The following is a 17356-nucleotide window of genomic DNA, read 5'->3' on the forward strand; positions in this document are numbered from 1 at the left end:
ACATGAAGCTGAAACGACACTTGGAGATCATGCTCATCCTGGCTGCCAAGCTCTGTAAATTGCTATTGAAGGCCCTTAGATTTACTTCTGCATCAGCATACCTTGCAGAATCAGCAAAGGAAGTTTCAGTGCATTGGGTTAACTACAAAAGCAGAATCTGAAAGGTTAAAAAATGTATATGTGCATCGCTGGGGCAGCATGACCTGTTGAACACCAACAAGGATTTATTGTTGGAGTCAAGACAGGCGTGTACCAAGAGTACAAGAGAAGCTAAAGCGCACATGAGAGCCCTTTTATACCCAGTGATCCTGATAATGTGCTTACACGCTCACAGTAATAACTCCGCCTTTGCTTTTAATGGTTTAGCTGTGCGGGTGCTGATCTCCAGGTATCAAGCACTTTGGCTACACTCCAGCTTCAGTGGTGACACTGACGGACATGGGAAGTCACTACAGATGCCCACTGACATCCTGTGGTTCCAGCCTCCAGATGTTTCCCATAATATGTTGACTTTCCTGATCCCTGTGAACCTGCTCTGGGATCACAGGCACGTTGTGGGCTCTCTGCTCCATCTGTACAGCAAGGTGAGAGAGCACACCCTGCTAATGCACTCACGGCTGCTGTTATAAAAGACAGCACTGCTTGCATTAGAGATGGCAGCAAAGTAGCCTGAGGGATAAGCGTGTTGTGCTGACAGTGTTACATCTACGCCAGCAACCTTCTGCCTCATAGGAATCCTAACTGCAGCTGCAATACAAAGGCTGGTGGTGCCTGCTCCAAGGGGAGAGAAGCAAGGCCAATGAGGTAAATACTGGAGACAGCTCTCAGGGTTGGAGGGTGTGAGCTATGTGTCTCGCATCTGTTTAGTTTCAGAGCTAGCAGTAAAGCCAGACCCCTGGTAGCACCGAATTACCTCCCATCTGAACAGTAACTCAGAAGCTAAATGCTGTCGAGGAGAGACGGGAACTCATTTCCAAGAACACAGGCACAAACACATTTTTATTGGCCATAGAGAATGGTACTGTGTGTGCCAATATAGCATGGATGTCTGACTCAGAACATAAAGTGCAGGTGCCAACAGCATGAAGATGCTGTGAAGAAATACCAGCTCTCTGGGATGCAAAGTATTGGCTATCCAGGGAGACAAGAACTAGAAACAGAACGTTGCTGATCACTGCAGGCACATTTTTCCTGACATCTCCTGCTCCTCATCATGGATTTGGAGCAAGGAGCCATCACAGCACCAAGCAGTGGAGCTGCCCCATGGGTTGGATCAGCAGCTCTGACCCATCCTGAGCATGCTGCAGAGGCTCCCCATGCAAGAGGAGCCCAGGACAGCCTTTTCTTTCCTCTTTGTGGGATGTTCCTGCAGTGGTCAAGACCTTGTGGCTCACCCTCATTCCCGGAGCCTGCTCCAGGAGGCAATCTTCGGAGAAGAGAAAATCAACAGCACTGATGCACTTCGTGCAGTGCCTTGTACAGTGTGCCTTGCACAGTTGGGCACACCAGGTAATGACAACAAACAGGGGCTGTCTCTGAGGATAAGAGTGGGAAATGAAGTTGTCTTTGGGTAAAAATAGCTCCTTTTGATTGTGTGTTTTCTGCTGACTCTCTGCCTTCAGGCAGTGTATGACAACTTGAAGAGCACTTTCTTTTCCCCTAGGTGATGTTTTATTGCTCTCTGCCTTAAAGCCAGTCAATATTTGTAATTATCTGTCAACTGTACAGGTAAGCATAGGGCTTCTGAAACAGAAGAATGACGATGGCAGCATAAGACTTGACAACATTTGGAGAACTGAGATGACAAAATACGGGCTGGTGAGCTTCAACCTCTTGTACTGATACAAATAGATAGTCCTTTATAGTTTAATGTTATGCTTACTCCACAAAACCCATGCAAGTACAAGTGTACGTTCCTGTGTGTCTGCACTCATCTATGTATTTTCTTATCTGTGTATGTGTATGAACACATGCAGCACATGTGGGAGGTGAGAAGCCAAAGGAACATTTTCAAGGTTGAGAAGACCAAAATTCAATCCTCCTTCAGGCAGCTGGGTTTCACTAAGAGTGTGCTGAAGGAGCAAGAATCCCCTCACAGGCTGCAGGATGCTGCTGGAGGACAAAACCCCAGCCCACCAGCTCCGTGCAGAAGTGTTAGCCCAGCACTCCGGCTCTGCTGCCACCATGGTTATGTTGCTGAGAAACCTCAATAATATGGATATCCTCTCCTCAGCGTCCCAAATCTAAGCCAGTAGGAGCTTGCCTTGCAGTGTCTGCCTTGAGTTCCAAGCAGGCTGGTGGAGCATCTGAGTGACCCGTATCCCTCACCAGCTGCTGTTGACCTCAGCAGGGTCCCCATAATGAGTCCAGTTGTGCTGTTTGGAAAGGCAAAACTTGCATAAGGCTTCATCCTGGTGCTCCTGCCTGCACTCCCACAGCACTTCATTCAGGAGCAGGGTACGAGTGCATGGTGGCAAAACTGTGTGGCACAGCCAGCCCTTCATCTCATAGCTTCTCCACTGCAGCTGCTGTCACTGGCAGCTAATGGTACCGGGCCCTCTGTGACAGGTCTTTTCACTTTCTGGGGAGCTGACACCAGCTCCCAGCTTCAACAGGTGTATTGCATTGTGGATTTGTATGGAACTCCCACACTTTCCTGCCAGATCAAGGCAGAATTGTTAGTCCAGGAGGAGAAGCAGAGGCAAGGAGCAGGGAGAGAAACAAGGGGTAGCCAGGTTCCTCCAGGCACTAGTCCAGAGCCCGATGCTCTGGTTTTCTTCCGCAGTGAGGCCTGTGAGTCAAAGTCCCACAGAGCAGAACAATGAGAGGATGACTTAAAGGCTTCCTGCTCTGATGGAGCTGGGGTAAGGATTTCAGGCTGGAGATGATTCACAGAATCACAGGGGTTGGAAGGGACTTCAAGAGATCATCGAGCTCAATCCCTCTGCAAAAGCAGGTACTCTACAATAGGTCGCACAGGTGATGTCCAGAATATACGTCTTGAATATCTCCACAGAAGGAAACTCCGCAACCTCTCTGTGCAACCCGTTCCAGTGCTCCATTACCCTTACAATAAATAATTTCTTCATGTTAGCACTGAACTTCATGTGTTCAAGTTTTAGTCCATTACTTCTTGTCCTATCACTAAGCACTACTGAGAAGAGCCTGGCCTCATCCAATTGCCTCCCACCTCCTTTCAGATATTTATAAGCATTAACCAGACCCCTCCTCAGGCTTCTTTTCCCCAGGCTGAACAGACCCGGGTTACTCAGCATTTCCTCACACAGGAGATGCTCCAGGCCCTTAATCGTCTTTGTGGCTGGACTCCTTCTAAGAGATCCTCTCCTTTTTTGAGCTGGGGAACCCAGAACTGGACACAGTATTCTAAATGAGTCTTCACCAGGTCAGAGTAAGGGGCAGGATCACCTCCCTTGGCCTACTGGCCATGTTCTTTTTAATGCACCCCAGGATACCATTGGCCTTCTTGGCCACAGTGCCATACTGCCGGCTTATGGCCAACCTGTTGTCCAGATTCATGGTTCCTGCTGCTGGACTTGGAGGTGCCTGCTCTGCAGGGCCAACCAGAGGTGCTGAGGTTCTCACACAGCACAAGGCACCATTAAATAAAATCCAGTGGAGTCAGCAGGTCAGTTGTAAGGCACCCAATAAGAAATGCTGGTGCTAACCATATAACATAATGGCACCACCTTGTAGGACACTGATGTGTGCATGTGCTGTGGGAAAGATTCAGCTGGCAATTAGAGCTCACAGGCCTGAGTGTGTTTGTTAGAGAAATTTCACTTGGTAAAAGTCCAAAAGAGAAAGGAGGGAACCTCCTATCTCTCCTCTTAAAACTGTCCATTCATCAAAAGCAGATATGAAATTTGTTAAACCTTCCTCCCAGCATGGTGCCAGTGGTTGCCCCATGGGGCTGTTTTAGGCAAGATACGAGGGCACAGCAGTCTGCAGAGAGGTGAACAAAGTGGATCTGTCCTTCTGCATCAGGAGGGGAACCAATCCTGTATTTGCCATAGCTAGGGTAAGTATTTTCACCACTGTGTGGGAAGATAAATCATTTATACCCCTGTTTACTCTGTCCCCACTTTGTGCTCAGAATCCATTTTCCTGTATGGACCACCCAGGAAATACAGTTTGTGGATGTCATTGGGTTTAAGTATGTGGTAAGAACTCATTTGCTAAGCTGCGATAAGGTGCTCAGGTACTTAAGGATCCAAGGGAATATAGCTGTCAGAAATGTAGCTAAAGGTTTGAGGCACCTGCAGGAGCAAACACAGGTTTATATGCTCCTACACCTGAACTGTGTTACCAAAATTTTCCTATGCCCTTTACCAGACCTGACTACTACGTCCTTTACCAACTTTCTCTGCCCATAGCACATTAATAGGGTTTATTAATTCTCATCAAGTGACTGAAAGAAATGTTGCCTCCTAAGCCACTAAGGTGATGCAGTTATGTTTGCAAACTGATAAATCCACAATATACAGTCCTTCCAAGAGAAACACATTTTTGTTTCTCAAACTGATAACTCAGACAAAATGAAGAGGGCAACCCTGTATTTCACCACATGATGACTGAGGGTTGGAGGTTTTTTTGGTTCCCTTATCAAATGTAGGGTAAGAAAATTACATTGCAGATCTGCAAATATGACGAAGAAGATCAATCTTTCAAAGATGTGGTAAGAAAAAGCAGAGCAGAATGGACCCATTAGCATCATGAAGCCATTACATTTGCTTAATTTTTTCTAAAAGAGCTAAGAACAGAAGCAGACAAATAGGCACCAAAAATTCCCGTGGAACCACTTTGTTGAGCTGGCTGACGGCTCTGTAGTTCCTAAATTCAGCTTTTCATGAGGTAGGGATGAAATGGTAGAGCACTGTGAATTTCTCCATTAACTGTCCATGCTCTGATAATGCAAAACAAGGTAAGAGATGATCTTTCACCCCTCAGTTTAAGGAGACTAAGAGAAGTCCACTTTTTAGTTTAGCTCTGTTGAAAAGGTGGTTTTGCTTAGGGATTTATTTTTATCTTTATTGAGAGTCTGGGCCAGGTGATTACTCTCTTTGATGTTGATGGGAGCAATATTGCCAGCTCACTACTGTAACTTGCCAAAGTGAGATGAAAGTTACAGTGTAAGCAAAGAGTGACGCTTTTGTCGCTGCCTGGTCAAATGACTGCAGGAAAATCCATTGCTTGCTTGTTGGACACAGACAGAATCTGCACAGGGAATTTCAAAGTTGTGCTGAACTTTGGGAGCCTCAGCATTTAGTCTTAAACTTCAGGCTTTGCAGGAGGAAATGTGCAAAAAGAGAACAACACATTTTTTGAAAGAGACAAAGATCATTTAAGCGCTGTCTGCGTAAGATGAAGTACTTGTTGGGAAGCCAGAATTGCAAGTAGAACATCAATCACTTACCTGTTTTTCTTTTCTTCTTGTGCCACTTATTCACTCCTAATCCAAATTAATATTTTCCTTTCTGAGGTTTTTCTCTCAGGAGCTACCAAACATTGTGACACTTTGAGGAATGGTGCTGGCTCGGCTCCTGCCCTTCTCGCTTTTCATTACAGAAATGCTGCAGGGCTCCCCTTAGCCTCCTCTGGGAGCAGTCCCTAAGCTCCAGCACTGCAGAGCTCACTTGAAGGGGCCAGCCCTGGTGGCTTCTGCTGAGATATCATAGGTGTTCAGAGCTGAGGACAGAGCCTGGAGGAGATCCCACAGTTTGTCAGGAAGGCCAAAACTGTCCAGGGCCTTAGCACTCCCTAAAGGAACCAACAATCTGCAGGGCACAAGCATAGTCTGTAACCACGCTGCCTCTTCCCTCCCTCACTGCCCCTCACCTCCCCCGTTCTCCCTGCCAGGATCTGTGGTTCCTTCCAAGGTGATGTGTTTTCTCGGGCTCTTTGGGAATACTTGAGTCCCTGAGTCAGTCAAACAGCTGTGCCCTGAATGGCTGTAATTGTCAGTAATGACATCTGCTAGGAGCCTCTTGAGAATGGATTACACATGGGCTTTTGCCAGAGCTTATGTTCTGTGCTGAGTGTCCCACAGGACCTGCTCAGACACAAGAAAAGCAATATTTGTACTACTTAGGGTCTCTGTGAGAAGCCTTCAGCATCCTAACTGGAACCTGGGAGCTGTTATGTGCCTCAACAAGTCAAATACATGTAATTATAGAGTTATTGTGAGGGTGAATAACATATCACACATCCCCACTTGAACATATGGACTTGCAGATTCTATGTAATGAGCAATAGTCTATGTGTTGCTGGGATCTCTTACAGCTTGGGGAGTAGGTTATATATTCACATAGTGTGATGCAGTAGTCCTTCAGCTCATATGTTCCCACAAAAATAGAGGAGCTGCCGCAGTTCTGCAGCAATGCTTCTAGTTACGAGGCATGTCAGAAATGGACATCTGAATAAAATAATCAGTTTTGGTTCTTTGCACAACAAGTCCTTGAGCCCATTCTGGAAACACTAGTGCTAAGCTCCTATGGGTCCAAAGCAGGGAGCACCTATTTAGCTCAGCCCTCCCTAACTGAGCCCCACAGCTGCAGGCCAGGTTTGTCCCACCAGCATGAGAGCCCCAGGCCAGCACAACCCGCCATAACAGTGGTAACCTCTGTGACAACCCAGCCAGAATTCCCACAGGGCCCTGGTTCCCACTTTGGGGACTCGGGATTATGATGCCCAAGGCTACAACACATCTAAGAGCAAGTAGGTTTTCTGCCAAGCCCCAGATTTCCATTCTATGGGGGATATTTTTCATTTATTGTCATTGTAAAAAGCCCCCAGGTTTACGATTCCCTTTAGCAAAGATTTTTTTGTTTTGGTGGGAAAATACAATTGCAGTCATCCGAAAGGTCTTATTTCTATTATTTTGATTTGAAGAGCTTTTTCAAGTTTGTAATTTAATTTTTATTTATGAACAGAGCATAATAATTATTGTAATTATAAACAATATCTGATATGGTAATTCAATAATTCATTAGTATTCTAATTGGTAAGTATTACTATAACTGGTGTTTTCTTCGGTAATTGGCATTTTAATTGGTAATTGCTATTCAAAATGGCCATTGGGGTAATTCTTACTACTGACTGGTAATTACAATGGAAATTGTAAATTGGTACTCTAATTGGTTTAGTAATTCATATTTGGTTTGCCCATTGGTAACTGAGCAAAGTGGTCATTTGTAATAGATAATTGGTTTGGTAATTGATTTAGCAATCGGTATGATAGTGAGTACAAAATAAGCTATCAAAATGCATTCATTTATTAATAATATAAACTACACGCCATTTTGAAATGAAGGCTTGTTTGTGAAATGGATGATCAAACTTTTCGAAACCAATCATATGAAAAATTTTAAGAAAATAATATATATATATATCCTAATTTCAAAGGGTTTTTTTTTTTTTTTTAATGGAAATTTGTGGAAATCAACAAGACCATCTCAGTGCTCCAGTTTCAGAAAGCTGTTATTTTCCATTAAGTGAGTATTATCCTGGAGAATTTTTGAGTGGCTTTGCTTTGCCATCCAGAGGCTTTCACCCACCTGCTGTCCCTGTGGGATAATGTAGCAGGGTGAAGCATCTCAGCACGTCCATAGATGGTTTTGTGCCCACTTACATCATTCATATCCCTGTGGTACCAAAATTGCTGCCTCCGAGGAAAGTCCTGAATGATTATTGAACCAAGCTTGAGACTACCGAGGCAATGAATGAGGGCTCTCCTGTCCTCACATTCAGAGAACACAGAGCAGGAGATCAGTGCCGTCATTCATCTGGCCACGCTGAAGCCCAGTCATGATGGTATCTACTTGCACAACTCCTGGACATAACTACTGAGGAGCATTTTCTTTGTTATCCTGCTTTGAAACATCTCATCCTCAGCTATCTTCTGAACATTATGCCTCCTTGCAAACAAGGCAAATTTTTCCCCAGGACGGCTCTCCATCTCATATTTTTGATGCTATATGAAGTTAGAATGATAGAAGAAGCTGAAACAGCCCATCATCTGTTTTCCCCCTTCTCCGCAAATACATATATATACTGTTTCCAATAGTGGGGGTCCTTTACTTGACATTCTGCAATACAGAGTGCAATCCACGGGTGGGAAACCATGCTGCTTAAATAAAAAAAAGACAGGAGTGTGGAGATAAGGGAATGACATCCATATAAAGACAGGAAAATTAAGGTCTGAAGGGAAGAGTAACTAAAAATGCTCACTATAGCCTTTGATGCAAAAAATACTTGGTTGCTTATATAAGTGATGACACAAATTTTCCAGAGAAATATCCAGAACTGCCAGAACTATTTCTGTCTTATTATGGCCTTTGGAAAACTATTGATTTTCTTTCAGATGCATCAAGTTGAGCATCCAATGTACATTCTTCCTGGCCAAAATGGTTTGCATGAAGATGTTTGAATATCTGGCTCATTAGACTGCGTGCTTCCATGCTAAGCATAGCAATTGGAGATAGAAAAGGCCCCTCTGGTCACCCAGCCCAACCCACAGCACTGTAGAATTGTTCCCTCTCCCTCCTACACATTTCCAACTGTTTTGTCCAGCCTACTTATAAACGCCTCAGATAATGGGTTTCCCCTGCAAAACTGCTCACCACCACTGTTATTACGAACTGGGACTGGGATTACATCCAGTTACAGGAAGAGAGATGTCAATGCGACGCACACAAAAGGAGAACAGAGGAAGCAGCCAAAGGAAAGCTATGAACTGAATACAAAGAGCCTGTGTTTCAAAGTAAAAGAGCCACCACTCAACAAGAGAGTTTAATTTTTCAGAATGCATCCATTTCAAGTGATCAAGAGATAAACCAAACCTCATGTGACTCATGTACCAAGCCTCCCTCAGCTGGTAGCAGTAGCTTCAATGGGAGGTTGGTTGCTAATATGGACATTTTGAGGGACTTGTCTTCAAATTGCAAAATTCTGCTTGTGGTTTCACCTGGTTGAATTCCAAGAGAGATTTCCTTCTGATTCCTGTCCTTCAAATAATAACACGGAAAGGGAATTATTTTTAAGAACCTTCTTATAAACTGAAATATGAGGGTACATTTCTAACATCATTTCTGAGACAACCTTTATCCTCCTTAAATTATTTTTGAAATCTACAAGGGTTTCAGAAAAACAATTCAAAATGCCTGTCTCTACTACTCAGTAATTCAGCTCCGATTTCTAAATCCTTACATAACGCTCATGGATTTTATAGAGTGCAATTACCTTTTTCAAACGCTTCTCCTTTGTCTTATTCTTTTCCCAAGTCTTGCTTAATTTAACCAATCAAAAATCCATTTATTTCTGATTTGAAAATTAGTTAATGCAAATAAAGCCTGGCTGACATTTGCAAGTCATTTGCAAATGCCCTTATAGCCTGCAATCACTATTCCTTCCTCTTCTGAATCCACATTTGCTCTCTGTGGTTGTTGTTGGGTATACACTTAGCAATACATTAAAAAAATATAATACGGCCCTGCTGTTTAGTATATATTGCAGATAGTAATTATTATTCACATGTAAGAGTTTTGGCCATGTATACATAGAAGCTCACAACAAAGACTCTTTAAAAATTAACAATGAAGATACCTGACTAAGCTCTTCCTGCACAGCAAAGACACCAGCTGGGTTCAAAAACACAGAATAGCACTGCCGTGTGGTAGTGCTTTTGGATCTGGGGCAAGTGTTAGTACCAACACACTCCTGTCAGAATCCTTGTCAGGAGTAGCCTTGCCCTCTGATACATCAGGCAAAGTTGAAGGATTGCCTTGTTTCTCATGTGAGAGAAGGCAACAGAACCATGACAACAATAATCAAAACCAAGGTTTCTGTCTTGCCCCAGACTCTTCAGTGTTGAGTTTAAACCACCAAACTAACCTTGCCCCCTGACAATGATCCAGCAGATGCTCATCTTCTTTCCTTTCACATATATTTCTGAAGCTAGTTTGAGCTTGAAGCCAGTCTTAAACCTGGTATCAGCCTCTGACTGGGGACACTTTCCATGCTAGTGGCAGTACTGGTCAAGTGATAGATATCATTAATAATTTAGCAAATGTTTTTCTTTGTAGGTACTACAGGCTATGGGATGTATAAGCCTCATCTCCCCCAAAAGAAGCTGCAGGGAAAACACATGACATTTTGTTTTGAAGCCTGACTTAGATGATTGATGGCTTTGGTACCAACGAAGAAAATGCACGGTCACATCGCCAAGTTAATCTTTGCTTCTCACAAAGTGCAGTGAACTCATGATCCTGGAGAAGGTGGTTCAATAGCAGCATTAGCTTCAGGACCAGCAGTCTGCAGGTGTGCAGACAGCAATGCAGCACAAGGATATTACTGAGCTTTAAATTCATTAAGGCAGGTATTGGAAGCTGTTTCACCGCAGTGACACAAAGCTCTGCATGCACTCCTTAACTAACAGCTGTGTCCTTGCAGTAAGAACTAAGACTTTTACTATAAGTATCTGTTGTTTTCTATAAAATCACTGCAAGAGAAACCAACACAGAATCAGCTCTAGATTAAGACACTAACATTTTGGCATGTTTGTGAAGGTGTTTCTGTGTTAACTACAGCTGTCCAAGCCCCCCAGATAGGTCAATGGAGAGCTACTCTGGGTCATCAGCAGAGTTTGCAGGGCAATTCAATTATCTCCAAACTAGAAACCTAAAGCCCACCTGAGTTTCCCAAACTCAGTGCATGTATAGCACCTACACACCTGAGATTTTTAACATGAAGCAGCAGGTGTGACCTAGACCTACAGGAGATCCAGACACTTCAGAAGTAAGGAGGACTGGATTGAACTTGAGCTCTGCATTTAGGTATGTCCAGAGGTAAGTCACTCAAATCTCTTGCCAGGACTCGGAGACCCTGCATACCAACACTTACAAGTAGACACTTATGTTCAGGTGTATTAATACAGAGTTGTATGCCACTCCCAGTATGTGATTACAGAGCACAGCATACTGGTCAGCATGCTTGCTGCTAGGATGACCCCACAGGATGGATAAAAGGCATCAGCCTACGCTGAGGGGTCAGACCACAGTGACTTCCCATTCCTACTCCTGTCATCCTAGAAGTGCCACTCACAGCAGCCCTGCTGCACTAAGAATGGTGCAACTCAGCAAAAATTACCAGGATGTGCTACAGAAAAAAATAAAGATTCTCTTATTCCTGCCCTTCATGTGTCACACATACGCCCCGGTATCTAAAAACTCCTCTTCCTTCCTGATGAGGTCAGGAACATTTTGCTTTGTGCCCTTCATGCCACAGTCACAAGAGATGACAGACAAATGAGGGTACAACATCCACCGAGAAGCGGGCAGGGGTGAAAAAGGACAGGAGAAACTCAAAAACAATGATGCAGCAGCTCTGGTTAGACACAGTTTTGTCGGTGCAGGTTGGGGGGGAGGGTTGGTTGTTGGTGGCTTATTTATTTTCCTTCTTCCCTCTCTCAAATGTGAGCTGTTGGTGGTGAGGCAGCTGGTGCTCTGTGACAGCTGCTTGTCACGCTGCTCATAATTGCCCCATTGATACCTTGTGCTGCCTCTGGCTGTTCGTGGCACCCACCTGTTGTTCTGGGGCTGAGCTCCCCAGCTCAGTGTTACCAGCGTGCTTCTCCCACCTGGCCATGGGCCCCCTGAGCTACCATGAGGTAAGCACCAAATTGTAAAGCACCAGCAACGCTGCTGCAGGAGTTGAGTTTGTTGCCACAGGAGGCAATACTGCACGAAGAATTTAGGTTTGTGTTATAATGGACATGTTTTATTATGGCCACGCAGCTCATTACTAATGTACCATTTCACCATTTGTCACTGCACTAAAGTCCTTGGAAGGAAAAACAGCATAAAAAAAAACAAACAAACAACTGATGTTTTTGTGGTTTTTTTTGTGTGTGTGTTTGGTTTTTTTTTGTTATGTATATGATGTTTGTGCAGTGCTGTATGGCAATATATCCCAACAGAGAACATTTGGAGTCTTCAGATCTGCAGAGATTTTCATCTACTTCTAAAGCACTGCCAGCTCAACGGACAGATTGATTGCACTTGGGATAGGCAATCACATAATAAAACGTTGTGTTTCATACTCCTGGTTGGTTTGTTTTTTTCCTTCCACTTGAGTAAAGTTTTTCAGAGCACACAGCCCAAAATTATGCAGGAAAAGCAGTGATTTACAAGGCATCTGTTATCTACAAGACACACTGACTCCAGGGGTCGTGTTGCCTGCATTGCATTCACCAGTTTATCAGACAGGGAGGTGGCAGAAGCTGGAGGACCTTTTTATATAACATGGAATTTCACAGTGACTTTACACACAGCTAAAGTGAACTGAAGAGGAAAGAATGCTCTGAAGACACAATACAGAAGTCTTAGGATGTCTCAGAAAAACCTGAACTTTCACATGGAGGGTTAGCTCACTCCAGCACGCCTACATTGTTTATCAGAACAACATCCTCCAAGAATTTGACCTTGACTGTGATTCTTCCTGGGTAACAGAGTGCTGCAGAAAAAGAAATATAAAGCAACAAATAACAACAAATCACATAAACTCCGTGGGTGTTGAAACTAGATGATCTTTAAGGTCCCTTCCAACTCAAGGCATTCTATGAAACTTCAGATCAGAACAGAACTCTGGAGATCATCTGGCCCAGTCCAGCTCAAAGCAGAGTGACCTTTCAATTAACATCCAGTTCTGAAGCCGTAGCAGGTAGCTTAGGGCTTTCCCCAGCTGGTGTGTGAATACCCCCAAGGACAGAGACTTCATACACTCTCTATGCAGCCTCACCCAGAGCTTCATCACCTTCACTGTGAAAAATATCCTAATATTTAAGGAATAAGCGTTCAAGGAAGAAGCATTTAAGCAAAATTTCAGGCTGAATTCCCAAGTAGAAGAGGCGCACAAGATGCCCTTCCAATGTGTTTACGTCTGTCTGTCCCCTGCTAATAATTCCCAGACCTGATTGTTTATTTCAACCGAGTCTGACATAAACATGGGGATCTGATGTTAGATTTCTCCAAGTTCAATGAGAACCCGTGTGTGGGTAGATGAGACAGACACTGTCAGTACCCTCATTGACAACAAGCTGCAATCCAAACTCAAATGTTGTTGAGCATTTGAAGACCACGTAGCACAGAGACACCCTGAACGCCCCAGCTAACAGAAGAGATGTGATCAGACAGCCAGCGCTTTATTAGTCACCAGAGAACCCAACCACAGGCTTCAAACCTGTAGGGAACCAGGCTTCATTAATTCCGCTGCTCACAAAATGCTCTGAGTTTTTTTACCTTTACCCTTATGCTTCAGTCAGGCAGTCATAAATTTCCAGGAGAAAAAAAAAAAAAAAAAAAAAAAAAAGAAAAAAAAAGCTGCTCCATCCTCCATATAATGTCCCTTTATATATCATCCTTCTCTTACAGAGAAAGAGAATGGCTAAGAATAGCCAGTCAGATGATTTACTATTACAATTTTGTGCGGGTATATGGGATTTCTGGATGTCACTCAGCTGCCCTTAACAATAGCAAGGACACAATTGTTTCCATAGTAATACCCATTGCGAAGGGGTGAAGGTGTGTGTGTTGGGGGGAAAGTACAAAGCATGTGGGAGGCACAGGTTACACAGACTTGCATAAAGGACAAAAATCAGGCACAACAGAATTTGATTCTGCGATCCTTGTTATAGAAATTCCTTTTTTAAGGTCATTTCTATTCCACTGAATCCAGCACAAAACTTACTTGAGCAAATACACAGGCTAAGGCTTTCACTTTATAGACAATGAGCATACACAAGAGAGCTTTATGTCTTCTGTCACTTTTCCATCTTGAATAACTTAACCACAAATGCACCACTTTTAATGAGAGGAGACGTCCCAGGTTTGTGGGCATGGAACAGTACACTTCACCATACTATTTCATTTCTTACTTGATACAACAGATGAATGTGGACCGGTAGGTTGGCTTCCCAGATCAGCTGATGGTATAAAACAGTCTCTCTGTGTTGCTCTTAGAAAGTTAACCAGACAACAATTCCCTGACCAACAGTCTAAATGTGTCCTACATCTTTTCATCTCAAAATACCTCTGTGAACAGAGAAATTCTGATGCTGCAGCATATGCTGTGGCTTTTCTTGGTCACCCTGAAGAAAACGAGAATTACAGAAACAAAGGAAAGCCAACAGTGAAGTAAATAAATACCTTCTGCTTCTTTCTTTTCTGCTTTAATAGAAAATGCTGTTCAGATGGTCTCCCAGCTGCAGCAGAAGAAATACCTGAGGTTTTAATAAAAGTAGCTTTTATAAATGGCTGATGGGGGAAAATTGAAGAATTTATCCGGGATTCCATTTGCCCAAGATGGTTCCTGGTGCTGGTACTAAAAGCTCTGCTATTGACTCAGGCGGTTATATGACCCTTTGAGCCAGTGCCAGCACAGATGAAGAAACGATAAGCTCAGGCTACTGAAAGAGGAAAAGCGTATCGAAATGCAGGTAATAAAATAATCTAGTCCTTTTTCTAGTCCTCAAGTGATCCGGTTGTTTGTTTGGTTGTTCTTTTAAAATATTCTGTAATATGAGCTGTGAATCTAAATATTGTAGCGAAGTAGCTATTCAAAGACCACATTTTGTTACTGAATCTGCTGGAGATCAGAAGTCAGCTTTCCTTAGCTTACAGAAAGGGTGCTCCCAAATATCCTCCTTGATTTGCTTCAGATAAAACATGTTTTCTGGTCTTTTTTTTTTTTTTTTTTTTTAGTGTTGTCTTTATACAGTTAATTGATTTTGGAAGCCAAAAAGCCCTTCCTAACCACGAAATGATGTGAGAAAATACAACTATTCACAGCAGAGCTTCGAGATGGGATCATGCCAAAACAGCCCCTGTGGGGCTTCCTCTGAAGAACCCCTGTTCCACCTTGTCCTGTTCCCTTCCTTAGTCAATACTTTGTGCTGCCAGGTGAGATGCACTGGCAGATCTTTGTCCAGAAACTCACTCCTATTACCAAGGATTTATTTCCCAGTGATGGTGTGGGGTTGCGGAGTGATCAGCTGAGGCAGTCAATTCCTCCTTGTTGCAGCAGAGAAAAGGATGAGCAGGCATCAGCTTTGCCATTTGGGGTTCGGTGTCTAAACCCACTGTTTGCAATTTCCCTGTGGTCCCATTTTGCAGAGCTGAAAATGGTAGGTGGCCTCCCAGTCACACAGATGCCACGAGATTTAAGCTGTATATTCTGAAATAATACAACCCGGGCTGACAGTGCTTCCGTGACCAAAGGGTTTTATTAAATGAAAACAAGCACGCAAATGTACATTTTATGCTGAGGCCAATGACACTATATTGAATAATTTGCAGGGGGGAAGGGATGGATAGCATTAGCAAGCTTGACCATATGAGCAAATGTAGCCACAATAATCGCAATAATGGGGAAAAAAAAAAAAAAAAAGAAAAAAGAAAAAAAAAAAAGGCACTGGGAAGCTGGCAGAGGTGAAAGAAATAGTCAGGCTGTCTGCTGAGGACCGAGCTGTGGTGCAGCTTGGTACAAAAGAAGAAGTGGAAGTTTGTGTTTCTTACTCCTTGAGAATCTCTGCACGTTCCTGCTGGAGTGCAGGGGAGAAGCTCATCCATGCTCACTGCGTTTCCCTCTGCCACCACACTGCTGAGACACCCAGCCCTGGAGGGGGAGGCTGCAGAAATCCTTAAGCACACACACCGTGGGGTCCCCAGAAACGTGGCTCCAACAGAGTGTTCTATGGATCCTTATTCCAGCTGGGTTTTGGGGTTATGGGGGCAGTTGAGCTCCCTCTCCGTTCTCCAGCAGTGGTCTCTCCTTGTTGAGCACCATACAAGCACACACACACAAGCATCGCCTCCTCCACGCAGTTCCAGCGTGTAGGGAACCTGATGTAGGAAATGTGCAGCCCTCATCTAGATTCGTAATTGTTTCTGTTTTCTGGAACTGAAAGTGTATGCTGGTATATACCATCCCTGTTTGAAACCTGACAGGAGGGGTTGTTTTTGTATCTAGCAGGAACAAGGAAAATGCGAACAAAAGTTAAGAGGGAAAACAAATCTGTATATTTCCATGAGAGAGCCAATCTATTTCAGTCATCTGAGGTGGTGTTTTCAGTTGGGTTTTGTTTGTTTATATGTTGGTTCCTCTTGCCATACTGATGAATGATATCGATTTGCATTGCATCGAAGTTGCAGATGCAATCTATGCCTATTTCCATTAAATGCAACATTCAGAGCACCCAACATCTCTTGGATACTTTCCTGACTTTGATGCCTCTGTGTACTAGCAAAGGTAAAGTGCAAGGGAAAGCTTTATCATCTTGTTTCTTTCCATTTCTTCCCTTTGCCACACAGCTACGTTGTTTATTTATTTATTTTGGGAACCCACTTTCTTTCTCCTTTTGTACTTTGCTATGCATACTTATAATGAAAAGATGATCTGTGTCCTCATTACTGTTCTACGGCTCGATGAAGAAAAAAACATGTTAACAAAGGGAAATGCTTTTCAGTCAGCTCATAATGTTCCCTGCTGTTCAGCTGGGACTGTAAAGAGTATGGTTTAATGAAAGAAGGTGAGAAGGTGGGAAAAAAAAACTAATGAGGGTGTTTCTCTGCATTGAAAGATCACTTAGGAGCAGCAGTGATTTCCTTTGTGTCAGAAAAATATAAAAAATAAGGTTCAAAGGCAGCATCCCCAAGGTCAAAGAGGCCCATCCTCTCTAACACAGTATGAGGAGTAACACTCCCTGGCAACCTCCTTTTTCCACCTAGAGCAGCATTTTGTAATTTTCACGTGGTGGAGAGAAATGAAGTTGATGTGCTTTGGCCAGCTTTTAATTCCCAAGGAACAGGCACAAATGCTGTAGTAGGGGCACACAGCTGATTGCATCATTAGCGGAGCAGCTCACAGACCCTCACCTGGAGATATAGATGGGGATTCAACCTCTGCACAAAATGAGACTCCCAAATTGGGATCCCAAAGCTCACAAGACTGCTGCCATTTGTTCCTGAGAGTATCATAGAATCACAGGATCACTATGGTTGGAAAAGACTTCCAAGATCATCTAGTCCAACAGTTGACCCACTCCCACCATGCTCACTAATCATATCCCTCAGTGACACATCCACGCAGTTCTGTAACACCTCCAGGGATGATGACTCCACCACCTCCCTGGGCAGCCTGTGCCAACATCCCACCAACCTTCTTATGAAGAATTTTTCCCAGTATCCATAGTGAGTCAATTTGAAACTGTACTGAGCAGAGCACATAGTGATGAGAGTAGCTTGCAGCACCAAGCCCATTGGAGCTACGGAAGCCATACAGTTCT

The sequence above is a fragment of the Coturnix japonica genome, chromosome 3, assembly GCF_054131305.1.
Source record: "Coturnix japonica strain WE chromosome 3, WE-NBRP24, whole genome shotgun sequence".
Lineage (NCBI taxonomy): Eukaryota > Metazoa > Chordata > Aves > Galliformes > Phasianidae > Coturnix > Coturnix japonica.